The sequence below is a fragment of the Sapajus apella genome, unplaced genomic scaffold, assembly GCF_009761245.1.
Source record: "Sapajus apella isolate SASKATOON/1434 unplaced genomic scaffold, GSC_monkey_1.0 scaffold25, whole genome shotgun sequence".
Lineage (NCBI taxonomy): Eukaryota > Metazoa > Chordata > Mammalia > Primates > Cebidae > Sapajus > Sapajus apella.
In genome coordinates this window covers 12,500,874-12,526,900 of record NW_022436965.1, presented here as the reverse complement: position 1 = coordinate 12,526,900, position 26,027 = coordinate 12,500,874, and positions in this window count along the sequence as shown.

The following is a 26,027-nucleotide window of genomic DNA, read 5'->3' as shown; positions in this document are numbered from 1 at the left end:
CTACCATCCTGAAGCAATACTCCTGAAGAAACCTTCATAAAGTGGTCAAAGATACACCTGGAAGGAAGGAAACTGCCTTCACCAGGAATAAACAAGCCTTCTAGGGAGAGGCTCTGAAATCAGACTATGTGTGCATTCGGCAATTACAAGTTGAAGTTCCACCCAAATACACATAATCAAAGGCTTTAACCAAGGCCATCATTACGTGTGCCGGGCCCTCCTGCTGTTTGGGCAACATTTTAGTGCTGCAGTGAAGCAAGAGAAATGTCATCAAAGCGACGAGGTACTGAGAGACCCGTTCGGCAGCGCCTTTTTTTGACCTGATGATTCACTTCACCTTGTCGTTTATAATGCTGCAGGCTGGGAGGGAAAGAAGGAAATGCAGAGGAAAAAAGTAGGCTGTGTTGTGCATGTAATTTGTTTCGCCATTTCAGACGGCTTTTTAATGAGCTTTCTCATTAAGGGCTCCATGAGTCTACGCTTAAAGTTTTCCGGACAAGCAAATAAGCAAGACTGAAATTAGATGGCATCAGCCCAGCACCTCATAGTTTGTTTCAAAGCTACAGTCACAGGGAATGGGGGTGCTTAAAAAACATTATTTGTGAGAACAGAGATTTGATAACTCTTTTGTCTTAAAACATTTGAAAATGAATGATGTGGTTTTAATTAATCCCCATGAAAATTCCAACATTCATCAAATATTAGAATATTAGAGTGTATCTGTGATAGCATTTCTCTATTCAGCTGGTTCCCATGGAGAGAAGTAATTGTCCTGTGCTATCCTAGCCCTGAGTTCATATTTCTGGTAGAGTACCCATTACATTGCATCAGATATAATGTCCCCTCTAGGCGCTGACCCCTGTATGATAGGCAGTCAGCCTTACCCAGTCCTCCTTTATACTTCCAGAGCCCAATCCAGTGTCCAGACATACAGTAGACACTCAATAAATATAGTTTTACCATTTAAATGAATTCATTAGGTACAATTAATACATGAACAAGTACATAAAAGACTTGGACTTGAGTAGTAGACTTCACATCAGGGTAATTCATCACCTCAAAAGCTTCAACATTTTAATTTCTGAACAGTCCCTTATTAAAGTGGCAGCCTTCAGTTAAAATTATCAAGAGGGAGGCCGGATGTGATGGCTCACTCCTGTAATCCCAGTACTTTGGGAGGCCGAGGCGGGCAGATCACCTGAGGCCAGAAGTTAGAGACCAGCCTGACCAACATGGTGAAATCCCATCCCTACTAAAAATACAAAAATTAGCTGGATGTGGTGGTGCATGCCGATAATCCCAACCATTCGGGAGGCTGAGGCACAAGAATCGCTTGAACCTGGGAGGTGGATGCTTCAGTGAGCTGAGACTGTGCCACTGCACTCCAACCTCAGTAACAGAGCAAGACTCCGTCTAAAATAAATAAATAAATAATAAAATAAAATTATCAAGAAAAGTACTGGTGGGGATTTGAAGTGCTTGTTTTTTGTTTTTTGTTTTGTCATTGATGAACACCGTCTATTGGGTTTCTGACCATGAATTGGCCCTTTTTACGATTGAGAAAGTGATGTAGTCATTGCTTTATTTATCTTTCCAGTGAGTTTTTAACAAAGAATAAATGCAGACACATGAAAGTGACTTCTCTCTGTTGCCTGTGCTTGAACCAGTTGTCCGGCAGTCCTTCCCTCTGTATGGTACAAAGAGTGCCTCACTCTATGATTCCAGGGACTTCTAGAGATGATCTACTTTAAAAGTCTGACATTCTGGTGGCCACAGACTGTGTGCTTGACAGAAACCAGGTACCTCTCCACCTTTGTTGTCAGGAAGGGTACAAAATAAGGAAAGCAGCGCCCTTCATTGGTGCCTTATTGGATTGGAGATTGATATCAAAAGAGGGTGACACAAATAATCCTCCCTAAAACATTCGCCCGGTGGCCATTCATTTTTTACTGCTGAATATTCTTGTGTGTACTGGACTCATATCAGAGATATAGACATTTCTGTTTCTTCTCCTCTCTCTCTCTCTCTCTCTCTCTCTCTCCCCCTCTCCCTCTCCCCCCACCACCCCTTGTCTTTCTCACCCAAATCCATTCTCGAGTAGTAAGCAAGAGGTCAGTGATCCATTCCTAGGAGCAGAAGAATGGGTGTGGGTGTTCTCAGGTTACATTTCTGGAGAGTTGTTTTTTTTTTTTTTTTTTTTTTTGATAAGCATCACCTAGTCAGCATTTCACAAAGTGTGATCTGAGAACTGTGTACATCAGATCCCTGAAGATGCTGATTGAAGGGCTTGATCTCCCCGCTGGCTTGGCATTCTGCAGAGAAGCACTGACGTCTATAGTTTTATCAGGCTCCCAGGATGATCCTGCTTCCTGCTGAAGTTCAAGAGCCTCTGGCCCTGACTTCTGACCTGGTGGTGCCTTGGCTCACTAGAGGGCACCATGGAACAATGTTTTTTCTGGCTGCAGGCTTCCTGTCCCTGCCAACCCACCAGGGCCGCAGCACCCACATAGTTCTGGGTTACAGCTTCCAAGCCCATCCTGGAACCGCAGTTTCCTTTAAGAAACTTAGTCTGGTTGCCACATCACCAAACAAGTCTAGTATTTATTTCCACAATGGGACTATAATAAATCAAATTTCTAAAGAAAAATTAGGTTTTAAGTTATTTCGTGTTTATTAAACACAAATTGTGTACTACAAAAGCTTTAGGTATCAACAGGATTAATAAAAGAAAACATCCTACTATCAAGAAAAACGTGGAAAAGATAAGACAAAATTGTAAAATCATTTAAAAGCAATTATAGTTAATAGTAATTTTCAAATGAATCGTAAAAAAAAAAAATTACAAAATCTAACACAGACATTTGCCAGTAAATGCACAAACAAGGAGTGACCCCTCAGATGACTGGAATAACTGCAAACCAGGATCCCTGAGAAGCCATCGTGGAAAAGGTGGGAGGAGAGAGGGCCTTGGAATAAAGTGAAAAGGAGAAGAGAAGGTCAAGGCAGCCTAATTACAACACATGTCTAATTCAGGGCCCTTCCTGTGTCTCAGCAGTGACTTAACTAAAATGAACATGTCAAATGCAAATCTAGGAAGTACCACTGGGCTTTCAGTTGTCGTATTGGCACAGTATCCATTTATTCAATAAATTCTTGCAGAGCACTACCATGTGCCGGGCACTGGGAATACAAGGCCGGACAAGGCAAACACTTAGTGCTGCCTTCATTCGTTTACAGTTCTGTGGGAGAGGCAGGCCGGCAAGACAATATTCCAGAGCAGTGTGTTACGTGGTAGGTAAAGCAGGAGATTTGTGGGAGGTCACAGGAGGGAAGCCTGGTCGAGAGCCAGGGTGGTAAAGGAAGGCTTCCCTGGGGTAGAAATGTCCAGTGGAAAGAAGGATGAGTAAGCAGCAGAGGGAGAAAGAGCATGTTTGAAGGCTGGGAAGAGAGGAAACAGAGTAGTTTGAGGAACTGAAAGAAAGGCAGGGCTGGCCCCCTGATAGTGGGGGTGTGCTGAACAGCCTGGAGAGCACGCCGCAGATAGGGGCCAGCTCATAAGGAGCCTTGTAAATCATAACTGGGCTACCTAGACATCATCCTCTGGGCACTGGCGATCCACTGAAGGGTTAAGAGCAGGGGAATGGTGGTTCCCTAATGAGATCTGCATTTCAGGAGGACCTGTCTATGCCAGGGTCAGCAATACCTTGGAGTAATAATAAACAAGCAAAGACATAGGAATCAGTCTCCATTTAATTGGACCTTTCTGGTTTCCTTCCTCCATCCCCATTCACCAGCTTCCCTTGAAACCTTTTCAAACTGAGGTCTGTTTTTAAGGTCTGCTTCCCATGCTAGATAGCAGAGGAAGCAGGTACTTAAAAATATGACTGTCACAAGCTGGACTGCCCTTCTTTGAATCCCTTAGGGTCCTTGAAAAAGGCCATCTCTAGCAAAGTGTAGAAGGAGGCAGAGCCACAGTGGATTGAGAGGAAGAGTGGTACAAACCCCATTCCCTGGGTTGGACACCCTTAGCACTTACCACTGTTTAAAGGCGGTGCCTGTCGAATGTTCCCAACACAAAGAAGTGATACATATTTAAATTGGTGGAGATGCTAATTATCCTGATCTGATGACTATACATGATATGTATTACAACATTCCTATGTGTCCTATAAATATACACAATTATTATGTGTCAGTTTAAAAAAATTAAATAAATAAAGGCAATGAAGGGGGGAAACTACAGACACACGTACGGATCAGTGCACAAAATTAATATGGAACATACGAAGAGAGGCTTCATCTTCCTAGGAAACTGCTGTTTTATTACTGCCAGGACTGACTTATGGCTTTCACTTTGCTCACACATCAAAATTAAAACTCTTAATCAGGCCTCACATCCTTATCTACATGGTAGCTGAGAAGCAGGTGATGGCAGTAAACTTTAATGACCAGAAGAAGCGTAATATAAATGCAGCCGTTTAAACCTCCCTATTTAATTAAAGTCTAGTTCTGTGCTTGCTGCTTGCCTGGAGAATAGTCAGAGGAGCACTTTTTTTTGAGACAGAGTTTTGCACTGTCGCCCAGGCTGGAATGCAGTGGCACGATCTCGGCTCCCTGCAACCTCCATCTCCCGGGTTCAAACAATTCTCCTGCCTCAGCCTCCCGAGTAGCTGGGACTGCAGGTGCCCAGCCACTGCGCCTGGCTAATTTTTTTTTTTTTTTTTTGGTATTAATTTTGAGACAGACTTATTTTTTTTTAAACCACTAACTCCACCCTCAGGCCAATCCGAAAGCAGCTTGCATTATATCCTCATTTCCTAAAATGGAAGCCGTGTGTATAGAGAACAGGCCTTGGAGTGACACAGGTTCCTCAATTCCGGCCTCTGCGACAGGGAGGCCTCCCGCCCAGTTTCCTTTTCTTCAGAGTGAGGAAGAGTCTGTGAACAGGGGCTGGAGCCTCTGGACACAAAAATAGAATATTTGAGCGTTTGGATTTTCCTTTCCTGACAGTGAACTTACTCAGGAAGAGGCACTTAAACAAGATTTTTTTTTCCTCTGTTTTTAAAAAAAACACGTTTAACAGGCAGAACAACACTGTGGAGAGAACACCTTTCAGCCCCAGCTTCTCTGGCCCCAAACAGGCCAAGGTGAGGCAGTCTTTTTCTTCCTTAATGGCCCTTTTTGCTTGTAATCACATTGCCCCCTACAAGCCTCCCCCCAGCATGCTTCTAGATGCCTCTGCAAGCCCCCCCTACCAAGTCTTAAAAGCACAATCATCTCTTTGATTGTCGGGCTCATAACTGAGATTTCCCACACAGTGGTATGAAGAGACATATGATTCAAGCATCCTCATTCCAGAAATATTATTAGTGTCAGGAAAAAAAAAAATAGGGGCCTGCTCTATGTCTGTCACCTGAAATAAACTCCCTGTTCCTCCCTACTGCTTCTCAGATACTCAGTTCTAAAGATTATTCCAGTTTATTTTGCCACCCCCAAAGTTTCTAACCCCAGCCCCTTAGCTAGTGACTGAAGGAGAGAGGAGGAAAAGGGCCCTCTGAAGTTGGCCACCTCAGGGTATGTGAAGCACATGCTTGTCACGTGGAGAAAAAATGTACCGGGCTAACCTCTGAGACTCCCTAGAGAATCCAGAGTTTGTGTCTCTTTGCAGAGCTCAGAACAGTCTGTATGTTCTCCTCTCCCTGTTGTGTGCCTGGAGCTTCCCCAGTGAGATATCTCCTGCAAAAGCTTTTCCTGTAAGGGGTGGGGAGCTTTTGTTCTCTGGGAAATATGGTGAAGCTAATTAAGAGCATTGTCCTGTGAGGGGGGAAGGCGGAGGGCTTTCCGAGACCGTGTTTTCTACCGGGGTAAGTGAGGGCTGCTGAGATCTCTCTGTCCTTCTGTGTTAACCATTTTAGGGGGAGATTGCGATGAAGCCCTATAACATAAAAATAGATATGTGAAATATAATCTGTCTCTCCCTCCCTCTCTCTTTCTCTCTTTTTTGGCATTTGAGTTTCTGTTCCTAACTCACTTCAGAAAAGGACCCTCTGACAATTTGACTTTTAACTGCCACTGACCTGGTAGACACTGGAGGTCACAAGACTAACACCTTATTTAATTTTACCCCAAACATGCAGGTGTGCTGCTAAAGTGAAATGTCCAGCAAATATATAGATTTGGTTGTGGGTTGTTCGTGTCGAAGTAGTTCAACAACTCCTAGTTCTTGATTTCCAAAACAGGAGTAGCATATTTTATGGCATTTGGAAGATATAGCACCACAAAAGTCTTAAAATACATAAGCTATGATTGTCTCCATAGTAGCAAACCCAATTAGGAGCAAGCATGTTGAGGCAGCATTTTGTAAGGTATATCACTTACCTGGTTTGCTCTCTCTGGATTTAAAAATCTTTATGTATCAAATGCTACAAATATTTATTGAGCACTGACCACAAGATGGGTACTGTTCTGGGTGCTTCAGATATATTAGTGGATGAAACAAACACAAGATTCCTGCCCTTGTGGGGCTTATAGTCTAGATGAGGAAGATAAAGAACAATAAGTAGGTTATGTAATATACTAAAAGCTGACAAGTGCTTTGGGGAAAAACATAGGTCAATATAAGGGCAATTGGGAGAGTTTCACTGAAGGAGGCAGGTTGCAATTCAATTAAGGTGGTCAGGGTAACCATTAGGTGGTTATTGAGGTGACAGTTGAACAAAGACTCGATGGAAGTGATGGAAAGCTGTGTGCAGTGGGCTTGCACCTGTAATCTCAGCTACTCAGGAGACAGAGGTGGGAGAATCACTTGAGGCCAGGAGTTCAAGACCAGTCTAGTAACATAGCAAGACCCTGTCTCGAATGAATGAATGAATGAATGAATGAGTGAAGTGATGGAGTTCACCATGTAGACATCGGTGGAGAAGAACTTTTCCAAAACAGAGAAGAGCCAATGCAGAGGACCTGAGATGAGAATGTGCCTAGAACAATAAGGAGGCTGCTATGGCTGGAGTAGGAGAGCATCGGAGGAGAGTGCAGAGAGGCGACAGACTCCAGTTCAGCAGAGCCCTGTGCGCCACGGTAAGGTCTTTGCCTTTGACTCTGAGCAAAAGAGGGAACCATAAGAGATTTTTGAGCAAAGGAGCAAAGGGGTTTCATTTAAATTTTAACAGAACCATGCTGGCTGTCTTGTAGAAAATAGACTGGGATAGTGTATCAGCAAAAGTGATTAATCCTAGGTACATAAACATATATGTATTTTTCTGGTTATATTTTGAAAATAGAGCCAACAAGATTTGCTGATAGGTTAGATGTGGAATGCAAGAGTCAGAGTTAAATCAAGGACAACTGCAAAGCTTTTGGCCTGAGCAACCAAGAGGAAGGAAAAAGCATCAGTGGAGAAAGGGAAGGGTGCACCAGGGTCACTTGGGGTGCATACGATCCAAGTAACTTATCTATGGTTCCTATCCAAGTGTGTTCATCAGAATTACATGGGACACCTTCACAATTATACTTGCACAAGATCCTGAGAGATTCTTCTTTAGCAGGTCTGGAGTGGGGGTCCAAAAATATATATTCCATGGAGAGCCACTGAATTGTAAAATAATAGTTGTTAGAGTTCTGGGTTTAAAATTCTGGACTTTATAATAAAACAAGTGAAATGAATTATAAATAACTTTCCCACTCCTGGGATGAACTATTCTTTAGGTCCTCCTTTCAAAATATCTTCTGAATGAACTGCATAACTTACTAAACAATTAAAATGGAAGCATACAAAAATGATAAATAATAGAAGAAAGCTGCCAAGTTAATTTCCAATCTCTCCCATTATGAAATTGGTAACACACATAGCCATTTATGGGACAATTCTGTCCTGAGGTTCCTTTGAAGCTAATCTAGTGTGGGCTATCTAAACATCAAGCCATTCACCATCCCTCCAGCAGTGAGCAGAGAGGGAAGGGAAAACCCTCGATGTAAAATACACAGGAAGAGAAAAGAGTGTCTCCAGGAAGATTTGGGGGAATAGTTAAAAAGGGGAATGATGGTGTCTTCAACCCAGGCATTACTCAGGGACATTCATCTGTTGGTGAAGATTACTGATCCCAGTTTCCAGATTTAAAAACTGAGACTCGAGGCTAACCGAGTTCTCCTTCTTATACCAACTAACAGTTCAATGGTAGGACTGAACTTCAAAGTGACTAATCACTTTGGAGGCCAGCTTTGCTGGTTTCCAGGCTGTCAGCCCTTGCTTGTCAAATTGGTTCCACCAAAAGTTGGAATCCCCTGGTGAAAGGAAGGCTTGCATAATGAAGCAGCGTTCCATGGGGACTTTCTATTCTGTCTGACTCCCAACCAGATCTTTCTTTCATGCTGGATTATTTTCTCAAACTATTTATTTCTGTGCGGTGGTGTTAGGAACATTGACGACAAAATGGCACCTTCTTACTCAATTTTGCTGCTCCCTGTGTGTCTGACTCACACCTGCTGACAGGAATGAGCCTCTCAGCTTCTTCCTTCCTTCCCCGGGGAGCTGGAGGTAGATTTTAACTTGCCCTTGCCCTTCCCACCCTCCTCATGAAGACTGTCAGCTTAGTTCCGATTTTAAAACAACAAAAAAGAGAAAGAAACAAAGCAACTCCACAAACCTTTATTACTCAGCAGGTCACTAGAGGCGGAGAAAGAGCAGCTCAATTTTCCAGTCTCACATGGAGGCACCAGTGCTGCCTGTGAAAGGCCAGCTTTGACTTGTAAAACAGCAGCTAAATTGTCCACAGAGGCTCTTATGCAAGCAGCAACAAGGGGCTCCCCTTTCTGTGTTCAACCTTCACGCAGAAAATATTTTTTGCATTGGCAGGAACATCTATTTGAGGACATTTATTTGGGCGACGTTTAGAATACTGGTCTTTTTGAAATCAAGTATTTACTTGACCTAAAAATTAATGCTCAAGTCCAATGAAAGTAAAGTAATGCAATGTGTCACTCTTATTGCCAATAGGCTGCGATTATGAGTTGGTACTTTGTTTTCCCATTATTGACAATAGGCTGGTACTCATTTTTCATTTCCCCTTTCTGCTCCAGACTCTGTGGAGCACAGCTCTTTGCAAGAGAGCTATCCTAGGAGTAAAGGTTGTGTCACTGTTTACAAAGAGCAAAGGTGTCCAGTTATATGTGGATTAAATCCCTGACTTCATCTTCCTTAACGCCTTGCTCTGTGATACCAAGACAGAAACCATTTGGAGAGGCGCTGCCTGTGAAATCTATTAGGATTTAGCCAATCTTTAAAAATCACTTTCTTTGGAGGCAGGGCTTGGGTCATTTTCAGACCGTGTTAGAATATTTTACCTTTATTTGCACACTTGTTAGATGGCCAGTAAGTGTGCACTTGTGCTTTTTTATTTTTGGCCTCTCTTCTGGGGTTGCATTGGGATATTGGGAAGGGGGCACAATGAAGAGCAAATTGCTCTGATTAATACTGTGTTATAGTTGACTATCAGGGTCATTTCCCTAGATGCCAGTCTTTCTTTATGAAGACAGAAATACCTTCTCGGTGTCTGTCTATTCCTACAAGAGGAAGGAGGCCAGTAAGGAAGACAAGCAGTAATGAGTGGGAATGCACATTTGTTTATTTACATATATACGTGTCAGGTTGATGCTATAAATATGACTGTGCCAGCTTTTCCTCCTACTCTGAAACTTCTCTTAAGTCACCTCAGTTCCCTCTTACACTGTGTCCTTGGAAACAAATCCAACACTGTTATACAATTTTATTCTGTTTCTTTCTCTCCCCCGACCAAACAAACTAAGCATCTAAAGGCACTACTTCTATTATTAAAACTTGACTTTTAAATCACAGGCTTGTGAAGCTTGAACTAAGGCCTGGCTTCTGTGACTCTGGAAAAGCAAAGCACCTGCAGAACCCAGCCCTCTCCTGGGGCAGGATGCGTGAGATTGCAGGTGTCTGCGACACTGGGAGAACTGAGGGCCCAGTCATCTTAAATTACTGGGAAACAAGCTAAAAGTTATCTTAATGTTTACTTGCTTTTAACAGTCACATTATGTAAAGAAGACATTACCTCAGACTCAGTCATGACGACTTCAGGAACCTTGAGGTGTCCTGTTTGATTGAGACTTTATTCCTCAGGGGAATACAATTCCCTGAGTACTTGGGTAGAAATAGAATGACCTCATTTTCAAAAAGCTCCAAGTGACCAGCAACCAAGTTGGTGTAATTTTTATGCAAGATGCTTAATATTCACTTTTCGGTTAATGTTAAGAATTTTGGTTTAAAACAAAAACATTCATTTTATAAATAATGAGTAAATAGCCGTATGGGGATAAATGATGCAGTATCTGACTTTAGAAGTAATAACAGCAGGCTGGGCATGGTGGCTCAAGCCTGTAATCTCAGCACATTGGGAGGCTGAGTGGGAGGATAGTTTGAGCCCAGGAATTTGAGATCAGCCTGGGCAACATAGGGAGACCCCATTTTACCAAAAAAAAAAAAGAGCTGGGCATGGTGATGCATGCCTGTAGTCCCAGCGACTCAGGAGACTGAAGCAGGAGGATCACTTGAGCCCAGGAGGTCGAGGCTGTAGTGAGCCATGATTGCACCACTGCACTCCAGCCTGAGCTACAGAGCAAGACCCTGCCTCACAATAATAATAATTAATAATAATAACAGCCAAGACTCATTGAATATTTGCTACATTCCAGGCACCATTCTAAATGCTTTACTTAGATTTTCTGATTGAATTCTCACAACAAGCCTGTGAGATAGTTATCAATAAAATCTCCATTTTGCAGATGAGAAAACTGAGGCACAAATTTGCAAGTTGTCTAAGATCACAGTAACAGGATGTTGTAGATCTTGGATTTGAACCCAGGCAATCTTATTCTAGAGCCTCAATTCTTCATCAATTGTGCGGTAAGTCCTCTCTTAGCATCATTGATAGGTTCTTGGAAACTGCAACTTTAAGCAAAATGATACATACCAAAACCAAGTTTACTGTAGGCTAATTGATACAAATATGAGTTAACCTCCTAAGGCACATTTCAGATTACAAACCTCACCAAACTTCTAACTAAGGACCCCAAACACTTCTAATATTAAAGACTGAAATAAATGTGAACTATATAGATATTAAAGAAAGAGAAATAAAAACAAGTAAGATACTTATTAACTCAATTTTTGGTTAACCAGTGAGTGACAGCAGTCATTGTGGTGGGTTAAATCAAGGAATAAATGTTTGCAAAGCAAAAATTATAAGGAGCATTTCCTTCCACACAAAGGTCAAACACAAACAGTAATGAATATGGTAGGCTCACGCAGTACTTTCCTAACACCTCCTTTATTATCATCATGCATTTGTATGATTATCATTGACTTTAGGAATATTTATGTATCTATTTAGTGATGGGATCTCATTCTATTGCCCTGGCTGGAGTGAAGTGGTATGATCATAGCTCACTGCAGCCTTGAACTCCGGAGCTCAAGTGATCCTCCCGCTTCAGCCTCCCAAGTTGCTGGGACTATAGGCACATAACACGGCACCTTGCTAGGTTTTTTTAGTTTTTATTTTTGTAGAGATGAGGTATTGCTTTGTTAGCCAGACTGGTCTCCAACTCCTAGCTTCAAGCAGTCCTCCTGCCTTGGCTCTTCAAAGTGCTAGGATTACAGACATAAGCCATTGCACCTGACTGAGTATTTGTTTTTTGCAGTAATTTGTATTCATTCATTTTACAACCTGCTTATTCCAGCTAAGGTTAGTGGATGGTCCGGGCCTGTTCCAGCAGCTCAGGGGGAAAGTCAAATTCACCCTGGACAGGACCCCATTCCATGTCAGGGTGCTGTCATACACACACCTGTGTTCAATCACACTGGGACCATTTTGACATGCCAGTTTACCTAACATGCACAACTTTGAGATGTGGCAGGAAACTGGAGTACCCAGAAAAACTCAAGAAGACATGGGAGAGTGTGCACACTCCACACAGACAGTAACCTGGTCTGAGAATCAATTATTTTTCTCATCAACATTAAAATGAATGATGTTGAACAAAACAATATTATTTGAGGACCTGCTGTACTTGATTGCCATGGCCTCACATGCCTTGAGGCTTAAAGAGAGAAGACAAATATGAACTATGATAGAAGCAGGTGTAAAAAAACAGGGAACATTTAAGAGATATATTGACCCAAGCTACCCACCATCATGACATACATTTTTAGACAAATTGCCTGCTTCGTGGGACACTCAAGAGCATATCTGAGAAAGTACTTTAACTTCATCCCCAGTAGGTAGAAACATAGACAACATAGAGATTGATAGAGAAGAGCAGGTAACCCAGTGGAAGAGTTAGCAAGACTTTATCTCATTGAGACTAAGGGCAGCTTTGCAGCAGAAAATCTAGAATCAGTTCATCAAGGCTGGATAGAAGACTGCAGTGGGAAGGGAACAAAGGAAACCTTGTTAAGAGATGGCCGGGTCATGAGAGGCCACACATGCCACACCAAGAATCAGAGCTCTACTCGGAAGGATTTACACTTATAAAGATCATTCTGGGCCAAATGCAGTGGCTCATTCTTGTAATCCCAGCATTTTGGGAGGCCAAGGCAGGAGGACCACTTGAGCCCAAGAGTTCAAGACCAGCCTGGGCAATATAACAACACCCTGTCTCTACAAAAAAATGAAAGTTAAAAATTACCCCAGTGTGGTGTTGTGCACCCACGGTCCCAGCTACCTGGGGGCTGAGGTGGGAGGACTGTTTGAATCTGGGGTGTCAGGGTGGCAGTAAACCATGATCACACCACTGCACTTCAGCCTAGATGACAAAGCAGGACACCTTCTCAAGAAAAGATCATTCTGGCTGCAGGATAGAGAATGAGTTAGGGCAGGACAAGACTGACAAGACTGGAGGCAAGATCGGTCGGGAGGTGCCCGTAGTAATCCTGGTTAGAGGTGATGGGGACTTGGACTGGACAGTGGTAGTACACATGGAAAGAGTGGATGGATTCCAGGCATATTTAAGATATGTAATTGTCAAACTTGGTTAGAAATGGGGTGGTGGCTCACACCCGCAATCCCAGCACTCTGGGAGGCTGAGGTGGGAGGATCACCTGAGGCCAGAAGTTTCAGACCAGCTGGGGCAACCTAGCAAGAGACCCCATCTCCTAAAAAAATTATAATAATTGAAAGCTAGCTGCGGGTAGTGGCATACACTCATGGTTCCAGCTTCTCTGGAGGCTCAGGTGGGAGGACTGTTTGAGCCCAGAAGGTCAAGGCTGCAGTGAGCTATGATTGTGCCACTGCATTCCAGCCTGAGTGACAGAGAGACCCTATTAAAAAAAAAAAAAAGGAATAGGGCATATACGAGGGAGAATAATTTAGGAAGGACACTTACATTTTAGACTTAGGCAACTGGTTGTATGGAAACCCAAGAGGAAGAGCAAGTTGGGAGGCAAAAGCAGGTGAATTTGAAGCAATTGAGTTTGAAGTTCCTATAGGACAGCCCCAACGTTTTTGGCACCAGGGACCAGTTTCGTTGGTGGGGTGGAAGGATGGCTTCAGGATGAAACTGTTCCACCTCACATCATCACACATTAGTTAGATTCTCACAGGGAGCGTGCAACCCTTGCATGCACAGTTCACAATAGGGTGGGTGTTCCTATGAGAATCTAATTTCCCTACTAATCTGACAGAAGGTAGAGCTCAGGCAGTAACGGGGGGGGGGGGGGGGGGGTGAGGGGCGCGGGGAGGCTTATGGTGCTGCTCACCTCCTGCTGTGCGGCCCGGTTCCTAACTTGTCATGGACCCATACCAGTCCAAGTCCCGAGGGTTGAGACCCCTGCTGTAGGATTTCTAAGTGGAAATGTCCAGAAGACAGGTTGATATGTACATATTTTTGGTATAAAGCTTATCAGGGATATCTAGACCAGTATTAAAATATGGGAGTCAGAGGCAAATAGATGGTAATTTAGGCCAAAAGAACAGATGATCCCATCCAGGGAAAGTGTGTAGACTGAGAAATGAAGATGCCCCAGTACAGAATGCCAAGGGGAAAATTTGGCAAGTGGAAGAGGAGCACATAACAAAAAGCACAGCCAAAGAGGTAGAAAGAAAATCCAGCCAAGCGAAGAGAGCAGCTCAAGAGATGGTGAACAGTAATGTCAAACATTGAGAGGGGGAAGAAATAAACAGAGTAGTACCCCTGGGATTTTGCAACAGGGAGTTTATCGGTGCCCTTGGTGGTAACAGATTGAGAGAAGTGTTGATGGCATAAGCTGAAAAGTGGTGGGGTGAGGAGCGAGTGGGAGGTAGGGGAGTAGTGATGCCAACTGTAGACAATTCCTGAAAACTGGCTGCAAAGGGGAAGAGAGAAAGAGCAGAGGCCATGAGGGGCTTTTGTTTGTTTGTTTTGCATTTTCTAAGCAGAGATTTGAGCATTTTGAATATTGAAATAATATCATAGGAGAGGGAAAGGTGAAGAAGGAAGAGAGAGGAAGAAATCAATAGGGCAAGATTCCTGAGAAAGTAAGAGTTTGGGATCCAAAGAACAGGCAGGGGCTTTAGCTGCAGAAAAGAGGAATGCTTCCATAGTCTGGTGGGAAGCCAGGCTTTAGCATGGGGTGGGAAGTTGAAGTGGTTATTGTCGGGTGGCTTGTATTTTCCCTATCAGTGGGTGTTGAGTCATTTGCTGAGAGTGATGGGGACATGATTGATGTTTGTGAGTGGGAGGGATGATTGAAGATTTTTGACGAGTGGAGAAGATGAGAGAGTGCTGCTTTGAAAAAAGAAAGGGAACATGTTACAAGGGGCACAGCTGGGTCTGGAGTAAGGTCGGAGAACTTCCTTCACTGTGACAGACTTTTAGAGAAATTCCCTGCTTTGTATGAGACCCAGAAGCTTGCCTGGGAAAGTACTGTTATGCTCCTCCACAAATAAGTTTGAAACATATGTAGACATGTTAGCTCTTTGTTGAGACATAGCCTAAAAAAATTTCCTAAAATTAACATTAATTAATGATTCATTACAAGTGATATATTTACAGTAAATATGCAGACTCCACAAATATCTTTTCTTTAGATTCTAAAGTCACTACATTGGTATAACTAATATAAGGAGGTAGAATTACTTAATAGTTGGCTGGGCGAGGTGGCTCGTGCCTATAATTCCAGCACTTTGGGAGGCCAAGATGGGTGGACCACCTAAGGTCAGGAGTTCGAGACCAGCCTGGCCAACATGGTGAAACCCCTTCTCTACTAAAAATACAAAAATTAACCTGGCATGGTGGTGGGTGCCTATAATCCCAGACACTCAGGAGTCTGAGTCGGGAGAATTACTTGAACCAAGGAGGCAGAGGTGATAGTGAGCCGAGATCGTGCCACTACACTCCAACCTGGGCGACAGAGCTAAACTCCATCTCAAAAAAAAAAAAAAAAAAAAAAAAGAATTACTTGATAGTTAAAAGCACAGACTCTGGAGGCAGTCACCCTGGGTGTTCAATCCTGGTTGGGCCACCTACCATCCGTGTGATCAAAAGCAAGGTAACTTTTCACCTGTAAAATGGGCATGATAAGAACACTTACCTCGTAGGGTTATTAAAGGAGATTATATTATTTGGTGTAATATTTTTGATATATTAACTTTTAAGTTATTAACTAATTTTCTTCCTGGAACTGTTCCTTGTGGTATATTCTTTGATGTAAAATAGGGCAGAGGTGGGAGTGGAACTGGTGGGAAAATAAAAAGCAAAAGGAATCTTCCTAAGAACCCCTAAACCCATTAAGAAAAGGATGTCAGGAGATATATTTTAAGCCAATAGCAAGGGATGAATTGTCTGTGAGACAACTGATGGTCCCCAAAGAGTAGAAAAGACTCCCTCCTTTCTGGAGAGAAAAGAAAGAAGCTGAGAGAAGTATGTGTGTGTGTGTGAATGTGTCTGAGTCACTGGAGAGAAGTCCAGACTTCATCAGAACCAAGCCCATAAGAATGAGGGGACAGCTCAGCAAAGGGGGCACTCTGTTAGTTATTGCTCTGTAACAATTTAGCCCAAAACTTAGTAGTCAAAGAAAACAAACATTTATCATAACAGAGTGTCAGGGGTCAGGAGTCAGAAAGGGGCTTAACTGGGTATTTGTAGCTCTGAGTCTCTCATGAGATTGCAGTGAAGCCACTGGCTGTTTGTAGTCATCTACAGGCTTGAGTGGAACTGTAGGACCTGCTTCAAGTTCGCTTACATGGCTGTTAGCAGGAGGCTTCAGTTTCTCACCACATGGGCCTCTCCATACGGATGTTCAAGACATAGTAGCTGGCTTTCTCCATAGTGAGTGATCTAAAAGAGAGGAGAAGAGAGGAAAGACCAGGAGAGAAGACAGAAAAGACACCAAGATGGAAGCAACCATATCTTTTATTACTTCATCTTAGATGTCATACCATCACTTCTGCCACATTCCGCTGTCTTTTTTTTTTTCCTTTAGACTCTCGCTCTGTCACCCAGGCTGGAGTGCAGTGGTGCGATCTCGGCTCACTGCAACCTCTGACTCCTGGGTTCAAGCAATTCTCCAGCCTCAGCCTCCTGAGTAGCTAGGACTCCATGCCTGGCTAATTTTTTTTTTTTTTTGTATTTTTAGTAGAGACAGGGTTTCGCCATGTTACCTACGATGCTCTTGATCTCCTGATCTCGTGATCTGCCCGCTTTTACCTGCCAAAGACCTGGGATTACAGGCATGAGCCACCATACCTGGTCTCTTCTGTCTTATGTAATCATCCCTGGTACAATATGGAAGGGGTTTGCTTGAGAAAGAGAATACTAGGAGATGGTGATCATTGGGAATTATTTCAGAGGCTGGCTATCACAGATATCATGCTGGGTATTGTTGGAGCAGCCAGGCACAAGTGGGAGCAGACTGCCTGACTTCCCTGAGTTTTGCTCAGCACCTGTAGCTCTCAACTTAAGTTTAGCATTAGTGGAGGGTGTCTTTTCTACAACAGACATCCTCTCATCACACAAAGACCTTCCAGCACGAGTGATGGCCCCCATGCTCTGAGATTTTGCTTGGTCCTGCTTACCCCATGTGCATGACCCCTACCTTGCAGAGAGTCTAAAAGAAGAAAGCCTGAACTTACGATGGGCGAGTGTACTAAGAAAACTCCCTTTCCAATTGGGGCAGCAGCTAAACATATTCCACCTGTGTGATCACTAACTTTTACCAGGTGTTTATTCATCACATTCTCACTTTTTAGATGAAGAAATTGAGGCCCAGAGAGGTTGAGTAACTTGGGGAGGGTAATAACTAACGTGGGGAAAACAAGATTTGAACCTGCTGAACCTTATTGTCAATCCATGATCTCAGCCTCTATTCTATATGCATGTAGGGCAGTTGTATTTAGCATGAAGCCCAGCATTAGTAAGTATTGTTATTATTATGATTATTAATTTTTGTCATTGGAATAAAAGGTAACTTTCTATTATGGATTCAAGAAGCTAAAGGATGGGTGCAGTCATTTTGAAAGGTAAACATGTTTTTATTACTCTTTTTTGTTACTTTCATTAAAAACTTGGACACTATTCATGTATACAAATTGCCATTTTGATCTCTGTGATCACGTACCCACCAATTGCTCGGTGATGGCTCTAGATTGACTATGGCTACTACTTGTTTTATTCCCGTTCATAAAGTTTTAATAACCCTAAGTCTTTCTTTCAAACATTAGAGGCCGGTCTAAATCAGAAGCTGCCAATTGTCCTCTTAACTCAACTGTAACCCATATCACTAACCGTCCTTGAGGTGACTGAAAAGAGTATGGCTTCTGCTAGGTTTGAATTTGGCCCTTTATTCCAAAAGAGCTGTGTGACTTGGGAAAATTGCCTAATGTTACTGGGCTGTTGTTTCATCCTTTGTAAAACTGGGCTGTTGGGAGGACTAAATGAGGTAATTTACATAAAGTATTTAGCACAGTGCTTACCACAGAGTAGGCTCCTAGAGTGAAATGTCCTTTTCCTTTTCCTTCTTCAAACAGGGTTTAATTGCTCCAGTCACTGTGGTCCCAGATAATTTTGATTGTGCTAGGTTACCACACCTGAAGTGTATCTGATGCTATTTAAATGCATAAGAAAATCGGCCAGGGCCGGGCGCGGTGGCTCAAGCCTGTAATCCCAGCACTTTGGGAGGCCGAGGCGGGTGGATCACGAGGTTAAGAGATCGAGACCATCCTGGTCAACATGGTGAAACCCCGTCTCTACTAAAAATACAAAAAATTAGCTGGGCATGGTGGCGTGTGCCTGTAATCCCAGCTACTCAGGAGGCTGAGGCAGGAGAATTGCCTGAACCCAGGAGACGGAGGTTGTGGTGAGCCGAGATCGCGCCATTGCACTCCAGCCTGGGTAACAAGAGCGAAACTCCGTCTCAAAAAAAAAAAAAAAAAAAAAAAAGAAAATCGGCCAGTAATATCTCTGTTTATTTCGTATTTTGTAAAAAGTCAAATATATCTCCCTCAATATAGTCCCTCAAGGCAGAAACTATTTCTTATTCACATTTTTCTTTTTCTATAGTACCTAGCAAAGTGACTGGTAGTATGTAATATGCATTTGCTGACCTAAATTAAAATCAGAGTATTTAGAACAGACTGAAATGAAAACAGAAAGTCCTTGCAGTGGAAGATGAAGTAAATGGCTTTGGAGAGAGGAGGAATTGATATTTCCATGAAACAAATCATATGCACTGTATAGATTTTCCTATTACCTATCATTCAATACTCTCCACGAACATTTTAGAATTCAATTAAATGACATTTCAAATATTTAAAGAGATAATGATGACAGAAATAGATTCATCCTTTTGAAAATATTTAATGTTTTATTTCATGAGCTTAAGTGATATGAATACCTAGTACTAGAGAAATTATACCATTAATCATATTAATGATTTAATTGGCTTTCCAGAGTAAATGTTTCAGTTCTCTTGTTGCTTAAAGAGAGAATTATTAGAGAGGAAAAAGATTTACTTTGGAGGAAGGCAATTTTTATTCTCTTTTCAACTACTAGGGACAACAAGATAGGACACTTTAGATCCCGAGTGGTATAAGTGGGACAACGGGCCTGAAGCACTTTACTCTCCTCGCCCTAGTGTCTAGTTACACCTGAATGACAAAATGTCAACTCTAGATCAACCCCAAACTCAATCATCTGATTTCTCCATGCCCCCCTCTGCCACTTGGCAGCTTGCCGTTGCTGCCTCCTGTTTGGGTGTGCAGTGCTGTGGCTTTTTAAACCTTTCTGCTCGATGGTGCTGTTCTTCATTCAGTGGTACATGTCTTGTCAGAGAAATGTCATGCCTGTCTCCTGTAAGCTCTTGAGTGGGAGTGGGGTTTGACTTACAGCAGAGCCCCTTGATCCCATTTCGGGGTCCTATGAATGTGTTGGATGACTTCTTCAAGGAGCTGTGTCAGGATGGGTTTGAAAACAGCTAGGCTTTACTAGAACCATCTTTCTTTTCCTTCAGGTGGTGTTGCCAGGTCAGGTCCCCTGTTCCAGTCTCTCCCCTCACTTATAGTAATTTGTTTTCCTTTCCAGGGTCTCCCTGTTTACCTCTGCAATCTGGCTTCTGTTGGTGGGGGCTAAAGGGTGAGAGGTGCTCAGGGAGTGGATGAAGATATCTCTCAGGCACATTACTTAATAATGCTTTTTTCTAAGTAGAAGTTTAGGGGTTTGTTTTTAGGCAGAGTTGAAATGTTCCCATATCAAAACAGCCACATCAAGGCAGCCACATCAAGATGTTCTTGGCATCAAAATGACTATGCCAAAGCTGTGTGTCAGCAAACTGACTATGACAAAACAGCGTATATCAAAATGGCTGTATCCTACATTGGCACAGGAGTTGCCATAACAGGAATGGTTTCTAGAATGTCATTACTGTTTATAGCAATGTAAAAATGAAAAGTTGTGTTTCCTTCCACCACCAATGCTTCTACTTTCAACTGGGAGCCAGATTTACCCACAGGGACCCCAAAAGAATGATAAAGAGGTACCATTCCTTACTCCTAGTGATCAATGTCTTCTGCAAAAAAGAATTGGATACAATTTAACAAAGATAATCCTGCTTTCACCACAGAAATCGTGAAACTCCCATACTAATTTTATAATCATGTCTTTACACTTTGTTCTCATCACAAAGATCTTTTGGAATTATCTGCTAACAATCAGCCAACACACTTATGTCAGCACTGAGACAGCCCAGAGCCACATGTTCACTGACTACCATTGCATGTTCAATCACAAGCCTGGAAAAACCCATAACACATACTCATGCCCTGATCTGATGCCTCTTCAGACACCCAATTAGGATGCAAAATCTTTCCTGAAAGGATTGACGAGATAAACCCTTTCTAATTTGTATTTTCAGGCTAAGAATGCTTATAGACTGGGGAGATTCTTGCCCTGGGTATACAATATACAGTGGACATGCTTCTCTGTCCTTAACTTAATTGCTGACCAACTCTTCCTTGACTTTCAAGGCACCACACTCTCTTGGCTTCATCTTGCCTCACTGTCCACTCCCTCTCAGTCCTTTTCTGTCTCCTTTTTTTCTACCTGACCTCTAAATTTTGGAGTGCCTCCGTGCTCAGTCTTGGGCCTTCTTCTCTAAGTATAACTCTCTCCTTAAGATAGCACATTCAATTCTGTGACTTTAAATAGCATCTGTGTGCTGACAACTTCAAATATGTATTTCCAGCCTGCATTAGTCCATTTTCACGCTGCTGATAAAAACATACCAGGGACTGAGCAATTTACAAAAGAAAGAGGTTTATTGGACTTACAGTTCCACAAAGCTGGGGAGGCCTCGCAATCATGCCAGAAGGCAAGGAGGAGCAAGTCGCATCTTATGTAGATGGCAGCAAGCAAAGAGAGAGAGCTTGGGCAGAGAAACTCCCAGTTTTAAAAACCATCAGATCTCGAGAGATTCATTCACTATTGCAAGAACAGCATGGGGAAGACCCATCCCCATGATTCAGTCACGTCCCATTGGGTTCCTTCCCACAACACATGAGAATTATGGGAGCTACAAGTTGAGGTTTGGGTGGGGACACAGAGGCACACCATATCACAGTGCTAACCTTTCCCCAGGACTCCAGATTCATAAAACCAGTATCTCTATTTCAAAGTCCAAGAGATATTTCAAACTTACAGGTCCATAATGGAACACTGACTCAAACCTGTTCTTCTTCTAGTCTTCTTCATTTTAGCGTCAGAATGAACTATATAGTCTCCCAAGCCACACACATAGAAGTTATCCCTGATTTGGTTTTTCACATCCCATATATATAATCCACCAGCAAATATTACTATGAGTCTACCTCCAAAATATATGTTGACTATATCTCCTTTCTTCTCTTTCAAATGCCACAACCCTAGTCCAAGCCACTATCATCTTTTTCCAAGACTTGCAACAGCCTCTTTTTTTTTTTGGTCACAATGAATGCATATGCAATAGCCTCTTAATTGGTCTCCCATCCTTTTTTTTTTTTTTTTTTTTTCAGATCAAGCAAGGCTCAAGGGAGATATCTCAAACTACCCTGTCAAAAGTACTTCCCTCCACCTACTACTTGTTCTTTATTAACTCACCATGTTGACATGCTTCATAGAACTTACCACTGTATGTAACTTTCGATTTCCTTCCTAACAATCATGTTTTTCCCTAGAATATAAGCTCCACAAGAGCAGAGGGTTCAACTCTTGTTCTCCATTAGTTCTCAGGGTTTACCGTAGTGCTCGACTCACAGTAGGCTCCTAACAAATATTTGCCGGAAAGAATGAACTCAGGTATTTGCAAAAGAGGGAGGGGATCTCTGGGATTATAAAAGTTCAGGCATCATCAATATTTGCTGTTGTTCAGAAGCATTCCATTCAGATTGGCCACATATACATGTATAAATACATGTATTTGAAGGGAGTAAGTTGAGAATACTTCAGGCCTAGTTCAGACATAATTCTTAAAAACTACCACTTTGATTGTTCCAACCTGAACACTGGGGTGACAATCCATGTTGCTTAGTATCACCTGGTTCAGGCACCAATCATTAGCTATAACTAAAAGTGTCTTGTTTTGTTTAGAGGTGGAGTGTTGCTCTGTCACCCAGGCTGGAGTACAGTAGCTTGATCATAGCTCGCTGCAGCCTCAACCTCCTGGGCTCAAGCAATCCTCCTGCCTCAGCCTCCCAAGTAGCTAGGACTACAGGCGTGTGCCACCATGCCCAGCTGATTTTTATTTTTATTTTTGTAGAGACAGGAGTCTCAACATGTTGCACAGACTAGTCTCAAATTCCTGGGTCTAAGCAATTCTCCCGCCTTGGCTTCCCAAAGTGCTAAGATTACGAGCATATGCCACTGTGCCTGGACTCAAAGTGTTAAGATCTTATGACAAAACAAAATATTTAGATAAGAAGAAATAATCACACGGATTAAAATGACCTAGGTTGAATGTATTAAATAGTAGAAATTATGATTTTGTAAACTGGTACATGAGTTCTTTTTAGGTAAGGAATTGTCTTTATTTAGAATAATATCTTGAGAGATGCCTAAGGGGTGTTAGGTGAGGCTCCGTATGGGTTGAGAAAAAAAAAAAAAAAAAAACCAAAAGATCACAAAATCATATTCTGCAGAGCCAAGAGTAGGAGAAAAAATCACAAAATCATTCTGCATAAACAATTACTGGGAGATATGGGAAGAAGAGAGAAGAGGTATGGGAGGAGGCAGAGTGGGAGAGGAGGCTGAGCAAAATGTCAGGAAGCTTACATTTGGCTTGGTGGAAATAGAACAAGGAAATCAAGTTTTCAGTTTTAAATTGGCTGCTAAAGAGTACTGCATATTTGCCATGTAGCCTCCCTATATGGTAAACATTATCTTTGAATTGCCAGGAACAGTCTACCACACACAGCTGCCTCTCATGAATTTGGGATGGGAAATCAAGGAGGAGGAGCTGTAACCCATCCTTGGGTCAGTGCCAAAAGAAGATAAAGGAACAGCTGCAAGATACTGCAGAGCGAAGAATGGTAATTTAGCAGAAGCCAGAAATCAAACCCAGAGGTACCAAGAGAATGGGGAGCCTGGAAGAATCTCAGGGAATTTGGGAGAGCATCGACTTCCCATGAGACATGGGATGAGATTTCCAGGTGAGTTTATTAAACTGCAAGGTAGTATTTGACTTCACAAATAATCTAAGAGTCATTGGCAATAGGATTCTGCTGATAAATATTAATCACTCCTCACCCTAGTATTTGTGAAAACTCTAGTTTGGGATGATAGGTGCAACAGACAATGTCTGTGTCCTCCCCCTGACAAATCCGTATGTTGAAATCCTATCCCCCAATGCGATGGTATTAGACGGTAGTGTCTTTGGGAGTTAATTAGGTCATGAGGGTGGTTCCCTAATGAGTGGAATTAGTGCCCCTATGAAAAGAACCCCAGAGCTCTCTTGCCCTCTTTCTGCCATGTGAGGATTCAATGAGAAGACAGCAGTCTGCAATCCAGAAGAGGACCCTCACCAGAATGCAACCTTGCCAGCACTCTGATCTAGGACTTCTAGACTCCCAAACTGTGAGAAATGCATTTCATTTTGTATAAGCCATCCAGTCTGTGATGCTTTGTCACAGCAGCCCCAAATGACTAAAACAATAGGTAGTGTGTGTTTTGATTCTGATCCTCTCCTTTGATCATTCTATCCTGTTTTATTTGTTTCTGTTTTCCCCTGTGGTTCCATACTCCAACGTAGACCATGCTGGCCAAAGCGATAGATCACTGGGTTTTTAAAATTATTTTTAGAGTTGGATAGCCAGAGCAATAAAAATTAAATTTATCAAATCTATGTAGTAAGAGCAGGCTAGTGAAAACTAAAATTTAAATAATAATAGAGGCCGGGCGCGGTGGCTCACGCCTATAATCCCAGCACTTTGGGAGGCCGAGGCGGGTGGATCACGAGGTCTAGAGATCGAGACAATCCTGGTCAACAAGGTGAAACCCCATCTCTACTAAAAATACAAAAATTAGCTGGGCGTGGTGGTGCACGCCTGTAGTCCCAGCTACTCGGGGGGCTGAGGCAGGAGAATTGCTTGAACCCAGGAGGCGGAGGTTGCGGTGAGCCGAGATTGCGCCATTGCACTCCAGTCTGGGTAACAAGAGTGAAACTCCGTCTCAAAAAAAAAAAAAAATAATAATAATAATAATAATAATAATAGAAAAACCAAAAGTTTTCTGCAAAGAGCATATTCAATTCAACTAAATCACTTATTCACTGATTTCAACAAATATTCTGTGCCAAATACTCTGCTGGTTCTGGAACTTTGAATATGAAACAATCCAGTTGTTTCTCTCCATGAGTTCATAGTTCATCGGGGTTACAAAAGCAAATACTTACGATACAATGTAGGAAGTGCAAAATGTGAAAGAGGAGAGAGGCACTTAGTGAAGGCTTCAGAAGGGATCAGAGTTAGGAATGGCTTTTTTTTTTTTTTCCTTGAGACAGGGTCTCACTCTGTTGCCCAGGCTGAAATCCAGGCTGAAATAAAGTAGTGCAATCATAGCTCACTGTAACCCTGAACTTTTAGGCTCAAGTGATCCTCCTGCCTGACCCTCCCAAAGCACTGGAATTACAGATGTAAGCCACTGTGCCCACCCAGGCGTGGCTTTTTTAAATAAGCTGACAACTGAGTTGGATCTTTAAGGATGGGAATAATCAGTCAAGACAGAGATGGGAAGGAAACTAGATTGAGGTTAGGGGTAGGAGAGGGAAATAGAAGCAGAGATGTGGCTTCCAGAAGGAACAGTATAGGCAAAGACATGGAAGGGGAAAAATGCAAAGACTACATAGGAAACTATAAGTTTTGATTTGCTGGAAATAGTTATAAATGTGCTAGAGAAAAGGGTAAAAACTAGACGACGGTGACTCTGAATACCATCTGTAAAAAGCATAGGCCATCTTGTCTGTGACATGGAAAGGCTAATGGGTTTTGAGGCAGAAAAGTGGTATGGCAAGAGTAGAGTTTTAAATAAATTATTTCAGTGTTTACAGAGAGAACGGTTAGAAGGAGGTTGTAGTTGCACCTGTGGTTATACCTGTATTTGAGGTAGACAAAACAAAGGAAATGTGTTAGCAAATTTTTGTTCTAGACCAAGTGAAAGATGAAGAGAGGCCTATCTGAGGTGTGTATAGTGAAGACGGAGAAGTAGGAACAGGTCGAGCAATGTTTAGGAAGTTAAACTCTCGGGGCATGGTAACCAATTAGATTGGCGAGATGAAGGAGACACACTATCAAAGGACTCTCTCTCAGATGTCAAGTATGGATAACAGGGTCATGAGCTAAGACTGTGTCAACAGGAGGTAAAACTTTTTTTAATGGAGAGGATGAATTTCATTCTAAACGTGAAGTTCTGGGTGACTTTGGGACAGCCAGAATAAGCCAGAAAATGCTAGAACTGAGGGGAGAGGTCTGAAAGCACAGCACTGGAATTCATCTCTGTACAGATGGTAGTTGCAACACTGAAGATGCCTGAGATCACCTAGGGAACATCTGTAGAGTGATAGTCAAGGAGGAGTCCAGGGAGAAGATGAGCCCCAAAGGAAGGTAGAAAGGGAATGATCAGAGATGTATAAGAAAAGGAGGAGAGTGGTGTAATAAAATAAAGAATGTGGCCAGGTGCGGTGGCTCACGCCTGTAATTCCAACACTGTGGGAGGTTGAAGTGGGCAGATCACGTGAGGTCGGGAGTTCAAGACCAGCCTGACCAACATGGAGAAACCCTGTCTCTACTGAAAATACAAAATTAGAAAGGTATGGTGGTGCATGCCTGTAATCCCAGCTACTTGGGAGGCTGAGGCAGGAGAATCACTTGAACCGAGGAGGTGAAGGTTGCAGTAAGCTGAGAGCATGCCCTTGCACTCCAGCCGGGACAAGAGTGAATCTCCGTCTCAAAATAAAGTAAAATAAAATAAAAAATAAAGAAAGCATTTTAAGAAGGAAGTGATCAATTGCATCAAAT